At 36.6% G+C, this 11,112-nt stretch overlaps 1 protein-coding gene across 2 annotated transcripts in view; it reads left to right on the top strand.

Annotated features, from left to right (window-relative positions):
* The first annotated feature begins 330 nt into the window (after positions 1-330).
* map3k22 (mitogen-activated protein kinase kinase kinase 22) overlaps positions 331-11,112 on the top strand; it is a 62,103-nt gene continuing 51,321 nt past the window's right edge. Inside the window, exon 1 of one of the 2 annotated variants that reach the window (XM_056248856.1) lies at positions 331-756. The gene's annotated coding sequence lies outside the window, so the exon portion shown is untranslated. The remainder of the gene's footprint in view (positions 757-11,112) is intronic. The other variant, XM_056248855.1, reaches the window with a different exon arrangement.

The following is an 11,112-nucleotide window of genomic DNA, read 5'->3' as shown; positions in this document are numbered from 1 at the left end:
ATTAGTCGAAAATAACATTGGAAACATCATAAAATTACAGTAGGCTAATTGACTAGGCCTACTATTATTTTATAGTATATTACTGTATGATGTTTCCAATATCTGCAGTCATAATTTAATTTGAACTACTGATTAACATTATCTGCACCTACTTTTACCGCCCATTTGTTGAAAAAGAAAAAGGAAAGGACTTAAAAATTTTTTGGAGTTTCAGACCTATTTTTGTACCCATTTCGACATTTCGTAAACGATGTTAAGCACAGTCGGCCGAGGGCGCCACAATCTCGTGCAGCGGTAGCGAGCCTGAAGCACGCGCGTCATCGCTTCCTGAGGCTGACATTACAGTCTCTCGACTCGCTCCTCTGTGGAAAAACTCGGCGTCAGTCAATGTTTGCGGAGAGGAAACTTTCTGCCTTTGACGGCGCGCAGTCGACGAGATTTGCAGCTTTCCCGAGCACACACCGCTCGCTCCATCTATTTGGATTACTGGCATCTGCGACTACAAAAAAACATAAACCGGAAAGATTTTCGGAAGGTGGATTTGTGAGGTTCCCCTCAATTTGCGCGTGACAACTGTATTCAAGTGCGCGCGGCTTCCGGATATATCACTGTTTTTACTGTATCTTTCGGACAAGAGCTCAGTTTGCGGAATTTTCCTCTTCACTGCGTTTAAACCCAGAAAACTGCTCGCTTTGAATCGCAGCTTGGTTTAATTTGTCTTAAGTGTCAGCTCCAGTATGAAGATACGCACGTAAGGTGAGTTCTATGTAGAATAATAATGACTGCATTAACGGTGGTGTGCAAAGATTTGCTATAGAGAGTCAAATGCAATGTGTTAATAGTTACACACATAAGGCATTAGACACCAGTTCAAAGACTTGGCTACTGCTATTAAAGAAACGTATTCTGAGTTGATGTTGTGTTTTGTTTAGGCAGAACTTTAACACTGTGAGTAACGAATGCGTATATTTGCCGGAATTATAGCCTATATGACATTCGCTAATGCGACCTCCTGTCCTGAACCTACTTGGATAACACTGTATCAGCGTTATAAATTATGTAAAACTCTGTCTTAGAATATTTGTTTCTATAGTTGTGTTTAGTATAGTATATGGGTCATTATATGGAATGGGACAATCATATTTTCTTGAAATCTCAAAATAATAACGTCTTAATATATGTTGGGTTCTGGCTATGAAAAGTAACAGGGTTGACAGTTTTACTCTACATCTAACTACAATATGTTTATTAGAAAGAATTTGATATATATTAAATTTCTCACTAATAATTTGTTTACTGTACAAATTTAATGGTAACAAAGTTGACTGATTATTGAGTCCATTACTGACAAAATTAATAAAGCAATTTAGAAGGTAAAGTGTCTTTGATGTTCTTAAAGAGCATGATTTTTGGAATTTATGGAATTTAACATTGTTTTTAACAAGGGGAAATAATGATTTTAACTGTTGATGCATAACCTGTCCACACAATTATGGTAACAGTGTTGACTGACAAAGCTATAGATGGTTTAACTACAGTTAAATATATCTAAAGCCATATATAATACTGATATTAATAGGGATACTAATGTAGACATACAGACGCTATAATAAAGTAGGAGATCAATGGAATGTGCTGGCCTGCTTTTTCTTCTTGCACTCTTCCTTCAGTCACTCTGAAATACTTGAGTTTATGTTTGTTTACAAAGATCCCCCTATAATTAATGAGTCATTGAATATTTTTGCAATGTGCACAATCTGTCTCAGCCAAGCCTATGTTAAAGAATGTTTCTCATGGCATGAGGAAGAAATCTAGATGAACTTTGTACCCTCATTGCAATGTTGACTGAGTTTCTTTTGAAACTAAGAAACAAACCTAGTCTTACTGAGTCATAATACTCACCTTAGACTCAGGTGCAGTGATCCACATGCATACATAGCCTATTATTGATATCACATTTTGGGCAAAACATCCCAGCAGACTGCTGTAGATACATTCCATAGAAATGCAAGATGAGTTGGATGGGATCATCTGAGTTAACTGACCTTAAAGTTTATCATCTTTAGACAGGCCTGCTGCACTCTCTTGTAGCCAAATTCTCAGGGTTCATGTTTATACGCTCTGGTTTAGGAGCATCTGGACAGGATATTGAATTCGCCCTCCCTAGTAATGCAAGAAAAAATGATTAGTCTGTCAGTTTGATCATTAGACCCCTAAAGATTCAAGTATTCAGAAAATGTGTTCACTTGCCATCACACACAAGTCTTCTTCATGTCCGATGGAAGATCTGTCCAGCGCAGACAGGTCACAGGAACATTTCGAGGCAAATATGTTGACTTAATTTCACCCCGACTCATATTTTTGGGAATCCCTAAAGGACTATTTTGGCAGAGAGACATTGAAACCTGTGATGAATGACCACCTTAGATTAGGATGTCGGAGAAATGTAGTATTTTATCCTGTTCCCTTAGAGAATGTCTGTTTCATGGCTGTAAGTCAAAGTGTTGTCTGGTCAGCCACAGATCTTCACGATGGATCATTAGTTTTGGGCCTAATCTCAGCGCTAGCCGACTAGACACGGAGGAAATCACAGCGGTCTTATCACTTGCTTGAGTGATTGGACACGCACACGCCAAAGAGCCAAGGGCCAGGGGTCAGTGTGATTTGAGCGGCTCCTGCGGGCTCTTTCTCTAAAGCTGTGGAAAGAACAGAGTTGGTGCTTCACCTCGAGTTCAATTTTGATAAAGAAAGAAAATCTGTCTTAGTGTAAGACATCAAAGTGTCTAAATTTGGGTCAGGGTTTTCCAGTTCAGAACTGGTCCATTATCCGTAAAGTGTTCATCGAAGATACCATCCAGTTAGTGTGTTAATTAGAAATAGTTTTCTTGGATAGCGATAACACAAGTTGCATTCGAGGGTTTCTTATCTACAGTAACTTCATCCCGTTAAGCACTTTGGTAGTTCCCTGTTTTAATGAGATGAAAGGAAGCCCTTTAATTAGGTCCTGTGTGTCTGACAAATTGAAGTGCAGGTGAATTGCCCTTATCAGAAAGAGTGGGAGAAGCACTTACCAAGATTCGAGATTGAACAATATTGTTTTATGACCAACACAACACAGATTATTTCTCCAAAATATTGTCTTTATTCAGATTATTATTTTGCTTAGTTGTCCAGTAACCAGTTTTATTCTATTTCTGCTTTTTAACACTTTTTTAAATAATTAACAATGAAAACATGATTTTTGTCTTAATCAAAATATATATCAATAAATATTATATTATATTTAAAATATGAATGTATTATTATTATTAATGTTGTTATTTATGATTTTTTTTTTTGCAATCTATAGATGGTCACAATTTTTCTCAAGTCAATTTTTATTTTTTAAAGCCTTTTTCACAATATATTGTTTCAAAGCAGCTTTGCAGAAATGCATAGTTACTGTTTTTATATTATCTCAATGCATATTTGTCCACATTTAGCAGTTTATAGATGAGCAACATGATGGTTTGCATATGGCGATGATATAACAATCAAATAATTTTCTCTATATATTTTTTTATCGCTTTATGTAGCTGCACTGTGTATGCCGATAGCGCTCGGTACATTTTTATGGTGGATTTTATTATTATTTAAATATGTTGCTTGATGTTCACTTTTAATGTTAACAACGTTTTTTATTAAAAAAAAAACAAATGTAAATGCAGACATTTTTTTATTTTCAACCCTCATTCCCTCAACCCTCAACCCTCATTTTATTTTCAACCCTCTGTCTGAAATGATCCGTTTTTAAGGAGTGGTTCCTTTAAGGCTTGTCAGTAAAAGGCCACTGTTATGATTGGCTGACGTCATTTTATAGGAAACGGTATCAATGCCCACTCACTATTGGAAGTGTTTTGAAAACATTATCCATATAAAAGTAATTATTTACTTTAGCCATTTACTCATTATTTACAGACATAGCATTATGAAATCATTAACTTGCGATTTGTGATGCAACTGCTGTCAGATCCAATACTGCTCTGTCAATTAGCGGCTTCATCGTTTAACAAAAGTTTCTTTGCAAATCTCTATTACAATGTGCCTCGTTTACCAAACAAAATGCTCCGAACAAACATATAATCGTCCGACGTGATCCGGGACACCATTAAAATAAACCGTCCACTTGTTTCCGGCACTAGATCCTTCTGAAGTCTGTACAGAGACGCAAACAAGCTGTTTAAATTGGACGCGTCAAAGCGAACATTATTTCACTCTTTCAAAAGTAATCAAAAAACACCATGATGCAAGGGTGTTGCTCTGCTGTTTCTAAGGTGTTCTGAGTGGCTTTTTAGTACATTGTTATTACTATGTGATTGCTAGGGTGTTCTAAAGATCTCCAAGTCTATGATATTCTGGTTCCTAGCAGTTGTTCAGGTCTAATGAAGTTCAACAGTGCTTCTCCTCAACAAGCCACGCGATTTGAGGTATCATTCATTTCTGTATAGCATAAATGATTCTGGATGCGTAATGTGTTAAAACCCCCAACCCTTTAAGTAAATGCAATAGTAGTGATGCTTGCCTTTCAAAGTTTCTTCCATTATATAAGAGATCACTGTAATCACCCTGAATGTTGCGTGTTATTTTTGTTCGGTGTCAGGTGTAACTTGGGCAGTTTAATTTGATCTAACAGCAGTTATGTCGTATAGTTATTGACTCGCAGTGAAAACCTCTAACGCGTTAAAGCATCAATCACCTCCAAAACCGAGTGATACATGTCAGATCCCCTTTTTAACCTGTCATGAGCAGCGCTCAAGGGTCTCACTGCAGGCACAGTGAAGGGTAATAATTGAAATTCCACTGACGTTCAGAGCAGATTTCTGCCGTTGTAATGATTTCAGCTGCCCTGGAGACATCTGCTACCATATATTAACACAAATGAGCAGAAAAACAAAGAAATTGTGTGCATGTGCGCGGGTGTTTGTGAGCGAGAGGCGGTATACAATGATAACAACATATTATTGTGCAGATGGTGCTTGTTTTCTGTGTCTCAAAATATATTCATTGTGTGAAAATAATCAATGATTGCCATAGGACAACAATTCCATCATGATGCCTTTTTGTGAGCTGAGCTCGCTGTGTCTAATTTAATTTTTCAGGTTGGCCTCTATTAGTTCCTCTATTTATTTTTATGATCAGGACTAAGGGATAGGACTTGATCACCCTTCGTATTTTTGGGGGGCATACAATTAATTTGACTAATACTGTAATGAAGAAAAAGGCCTCATTAAAAGAATAAAGTTCTTGAGAAGAAAACCTTATTAGGTAGTAACTTTATAAGTTTTTCATTGTTGTTTCTTAGAAAAAGATATTTTGACGAAACTGCTTATTAATATTTGAAATGTTTTGTTCACCAAAATCAAGGTCAAGTGATGCAACCAACACGCAGAAAACCAGAAGATGATATCATATCATATAGTGAGAATCTAAAAATGACTGTCAATATCATTACGTCTTTTAAAACATCAATACAATTGACCTATTTTATGGCAAGGCAAGGTTATTTCAGGCTGTTAGTTAAAATGTCTTGTGATTAGTGCTGTGACTGCCAATCGATTAAAATTGTATAATTGTATAATTTCACATTGAAATGTATAAACAGCATAAAGAATGTATATTTTAAATATTTGCTTAATGGCATCTCTTTACTAAGTTCTATGAATGATGGCCAGTATCACCGATACTTAAAAATATATATTTTTCTAATTTTCTGGGGTAATTATAGCCATTCAACAAAACATTATTATTGAGAGCTGTCATTTTTAACCTTTAATAGGCTTTACAAAAATATTTCAACTTTTAATTTAAGTGAACTTCACATAAAACTATTATAATAAATGTCACATTTAGCTGTGCCTTAAATATAGCAGGGCTTAACGCTGAGGATTTTTTCTACTGGCCCAGTCAGGCCAGTTCTGATTTTTACCTGCTCTGCCAAAATAGATTAATCCTTATTAATGCTACAAAAGTTATTCAATCAAGAGCTGTGAGTTATTTTAACATTAATGATAGACAGCAGCAGGTTTAGGCTTAAACTTCACTGCCGTACCATGAGTGCAGCAGGCGTAATGATATGACGGAGCGCCTGAAAATAGACTACCTTCCGTCAACACAGCGGAACTATTTTCAGGCGCTGCGTCATATCATTACGCCTGCTGCACTCATGGTACGGCAGTGAAGTTTCTTGATTATTACGCAGGAATGAGAGTATAGTTCCTAGCCATATCAGCCTAGAAAATCGCAACTTTTCATTTTCCGTCGGTCTTAGTGCACGATGTAACTACAGAAGAGTCAAGTTTTAAATAGGAAAAATATCGAAACTCTTTGGTCATTTTTTTTATTTATAAATACTAATGGTCTTGTCCACTTCAATGATGTATGCTAAGCTATGCTAAAAGTGGTACCGCCAGAACCGGAGATCGGCTGAATGGATTCAAAAACGGTAAAACTCAACAGTTTAACTCTGGGGGAGTTGTAAAATGAGCCTATTTCCAAAAAAAGTGGAGTATCCCTTTAAGACTGTGCTTAAGAGCTGGATACTCGCCAATAATGGGATTTTCGACATACTTTTGTCTGTTTCTGTCCATTCAAGCACGAATTAGAACTCAATGCGTTACTGGTGCGCTGTCTGGAGCGGCTTTCTGTGCGTGCGTTTCGGGTGAGTGAACACAAAGAGCCGCTTCACATAAATCGCGCCAATATATCTTTAAATTCTCTTTTGCGTCTTATCGCACTTGAATGGTTTAAAAGCACTTGTATGATAGCGTATATCCTTGAATGGATGATAGCGTATCATATAATGTAATGCGTTAATTGTGTTAAATATTTTTAACACATAAAAAAAAAAACACACAAAAATAACGTGTTCATTTTGACAGCCCTACTTGTGATCTATTTAGTTTATGAATGGATAATTCATGGTATTTTTTTCACAATATTTTTTTACCTTGAAAAATAAAAACTTAAAATAGTTATTAAGATGTATTCTAGGTTTAATTAAAATATGATTTTACTTTTTACTTAATGGTTACACCACATTTTTTTAGTTAATAAGTTAATTAATGAGTTAATAATTGTAAACATTTTTTGAAAATTGTATAAAAGTTTTTCAAAAGTATATGAAACCCAAAGAAATATAAATAATGCATTTATAAAAACATTAAGTTGATTTTTGAAGATTCTTATTTATTATTGACCCATGTGTATTTGCTTGCCTATTATATATCACTTTGTCCCTTTAGCTGCATGACAGTCATCCTGCTACTTTGAAATGGATGTAAACTTTGACTCGGGTCTATCTGCTTTTTTGTGCCCTAGAGATATGGTTCCAGACCGAGGTGTGTATATTGGCAAGGAATCTATACTGCAGAATGTATTGTCTGCTAGGGAGTGTGTTGTCGAAGCCTGTGTGTCAGTGGGTTTATACGTGTGTCGTGTGAGTGTGTATGTGTATGCAGGCAAGCTGGTGCACCTCACCCGTGAAAAAAACCTAATGCAGAAAAGTAGATTAGGAGCTCAAAGTGTGAGATTGGCTTGGCTTTATACAAGTAAGTCTCTCCTCGGCGGTCCCAAGGAGGGATTGGCTTTAGCAAAGCTGATGTTGTGTCATTTCCCAGAAAAGCTGCCGCCACAACCTGTGAGTCACTGAGTTGCTGACAAAAGAGCACCGTTGTCCTTGTCGATGAGAGCTGACCTGTTTGGTTTACTCATTGCAGGAACTGTGATTCTAACCACACTTGCAAGGGCAACAAATGAAGAAAACTCCAGCCTTTTGTCATTTAGGTCATGTGTGTGGGTGTTTCGGTGGTGAGAAAAGTCTAGCACTTATTTTACTTATTCGACAATGTTGTTTTGATCATAAAGGTTATATTATTAGTCAGCCTAATTTCATTCTGTGTTGCCCACTCTGTTTTATCTACATTTTTCACTCAGTTGCATGCAGGCACATTACATTATTCTTTGGCAAAGAAATGTTGATGTTCTTCTATTCTATTTCCTCTTCAATGCTAAATTGCATTGAATAGCTTAGTCACACTTCTAATTTTCTTATACTAATTGTTAGCGGTGCACTAATATTAAAAGTCTGGGCCATATCGATAAACTGTTAATTATTTAACTAATAAATAACTTATAAATGGCTTTAGGTATCACGACCTTGTAATATGCAATATTAAAAATGCATATTAATTTTGAGGTTTGCTTAATATTACTTTGTGAAATTATTAGTCTTTTTAAAGAAACTTTAAGTGAGCGTTATATGATGACAAAGGTAATATGATTGTAAAACCAAGTAATAAGCATGAGTTAAATATCCACTTTTGGCTGATACCAATAAAAAAAAAGAAAATTTCAGCTAATATCAAACATGGTTGATGAGATTTGAATTGCAAAAGTTTGGGGTCATAAGATTTTAAGAAATAATAAATTAATAATTTTATTCAGCAAGGATAAATTATATTGATCAATTTTGACAGTAAAGACTTTTACGTTGTTTAAAAAATCTATTTAAAAAATGCTGTTCTTTTGAACTTTCTATTCATCAAAGAATCCTAAAAAAAAAGCCTAAAAAACTCCAAAAAAGTATTAAGCAGCCCAGTTGTTTTCAACATCATAATGATAAAAAGCTCAGGATATTAGAGTAATTTCTGAAGGATCATGTGAAGCTGAAGACTGCAGTTACAGTTATACCTAATCAAATTGAACACATATTAAAATAGAAAACAGTTATTTACACTATAAACTGTAATTGTACTAATATTTCCCAATAATGCTGTTTTTTGCAGAATTGTACTGAAATAAATGTAGCCTTAGTGAGCATAAGAGAGACTGCCCAGCCTTGCTCCATATTAACTCTGTAAGAAGATACATGATTATTGCCATAGACAACGTCACATGGGCCACAGAATTACTAGTATTGAGTTTCGCTGTGCCATTCCTAACCCTTTTACAAATAGATGCAGTTTCACATTAGTGCTGCTTATGTGTTCAGTTACAATCAATGACTTTTTTCTGCTCAACACTGTGAAAGGGAAAAGCTTTCCACAAGTCATTAAGAGCTGCAGCTGGTGAGCCGACATCAGAATTCATGGAAAAGCGGGAAATACCCTACAATCCGGCTCACCTTGACTTGACTTTATTTGGAGGGGTGATGTAATATGTTGAAAAGAATGTACCATGAAGGCTGACTTCATTCCTGCCAAATGTCCACCCTTGAAGATAGCGGTGAATGTCAGATGACCTAAATCTGTTACATTAATGATAGTCACTAAACTGAACTAATTTAACTACATGCTTATTTTCCCATTTGCTTAATTATTTGATTCCCACATGCTGTGACTTTAAAAAAAAAAAAAAAAACGTAGATTGTTGTCGAGTCAAGCCAAGCTGCACAGGCCTCAGCAAGCGGCAGTTTGACAGAACGTCAGACCGATCTAGAGAGTTGGCGTCAAGCGTGTGTGTCATGAATGGCAAGTTGTGCGGTGGGTGCTCGGGTAAGCGGGCCGCTCTCTTGCTGTGTGGAGTGACCGAGCAGATGGGCTGGAGAGCTGGCGGTTGGTGCCAGACGCAGTGAGGGCAGAGGGGTTTAGCGAGATGCTCGCCGCCATGTTGGAGGGCCACCTGCTTTTTGGCAGCACGTCAGTCCCTTGGTGCTTAAATGTGTTTATAGCTGCCGCAAGGTCAATGTGTATGTGTGCGTTCCTTTTTAAATGGATTTTGAGGTGCCAAGTTGGAGATGTGACGGTACATATCCCTAAAGAGGTGCCCACAATGCAATGATCTTACATCGAAAAGAAGCACTAGTTCTTATAGTCAATTTTGTTGTGAGGTCTATTAGATATATTAGATAAATGTTTATGTATTATAAATTAAGTCGAACATGAAAAGTACCTAGTTTTAAAAACATCAAAAGTCTGTACACAAATTAAAGTAAACCCTTTACAGTTTTGAATGATACCAGTGTTTCCCCTACCATTGTTTTGGGGGGGCGGCCCGCCCCCCCAAAACGACCCCCCGCCCCCCCCCCCCTAAAATGCTGACGAAATCTAGTCATAAAAAAGTATTTTAGTGTATAACGCGGAATTTCACGGAATTTGTAAATTTGAGGAAAAAATAGAAAGCAGTTCAGTACACTTGAAATCAAATTGCGATGTAGACTAGTGTGTGTGAATATTAAAACACAAAGACTACTTAAATACGAATCCTGCATGTTCTGGGTGAATGAATGGTGCCGCCGACGCGCAGTTTCATTTACCACACACACACACACACACTCACACACTGAAGCACGTGTGACGCTTGCGCTGTTTTTTGGCCTATATGAAGACACAAATGCATGAACTTCCTCTCCAGGCTCTAGATCCACTCTGAAAGTCACTTCGTGATCATTTCACCGCTTCATTTGAGAAAAACTATAAACACACAGAAACTCAAAAGGTCTTCACGGCAACCCGTCAAAATAAAAGTTCGGTTTAACTTGACAGAAATATATTACTGTTGTACATTAGAATTTAGGTATGTCCCAATGTAATAATACACTAACACTAATCCAAATAAATTATCATCAAAACTGAAATTTTCAAGGAATAATCCATATTTTAATTTTAACAGTAAAGCTCATTGTGCAGCAAGTTATTTGACAAAAAGTTTATTTAATTTCATATGATTAAAATTGATGATAAATGATACAATTTGTGTTTTATGTCTTCATTTTATTACCAGAAAAAAACACAACACAGAATTAGTGTGACATTTTTTTTCATATTTTTAAAGTCGGCATGAAACGGAAGTTGAGATTGTCATTTTTTCCTTGTTGTGACGTATATCCGAGTGAAACGGCTTCTGAAATTAGAAAAAAATGTAGGGCGGGGCTTGATTTCATCCTGGATCATTTATTGATTCCAACATTCATTGATTGGATCGTTGGAGGATGGACGTTGAAAACAAAATGGAGGCAGATTTGAATGCATCTTCTCTGAGAGGCGGTGCACCGATAGCCGCACCCTCATCGGCTCTGGCCGCACCCTTTCGCCATTGCACGTGACCGAAAGAGAAGAGAGGTCGTTTCGAGGGGGG

This window comes from Rhinichthys klamathensis, unplaced genomic scaffold (genome assembly GCF_029890125.1).
Source record: "Rhinichthys klamathensis goyatoka isolate OS25496 unplaced genomic scaffold, OSU_Roscu_1.1 h1tg000059l_1, whole genome shotgun sequence".
Taxonomy (NCBI): Eukaryota; Metazoa; Chordata; class Actinopteri; order Cypriniformes; family Leuciscidae; genus Rhinichthys; species Rhinichthys klamathensis.
The sequence above is the reverse complement of the archived record's forward strand: the minus strand, read 5'-3'. Positions and strand labels throughout refer to the sequence as shown.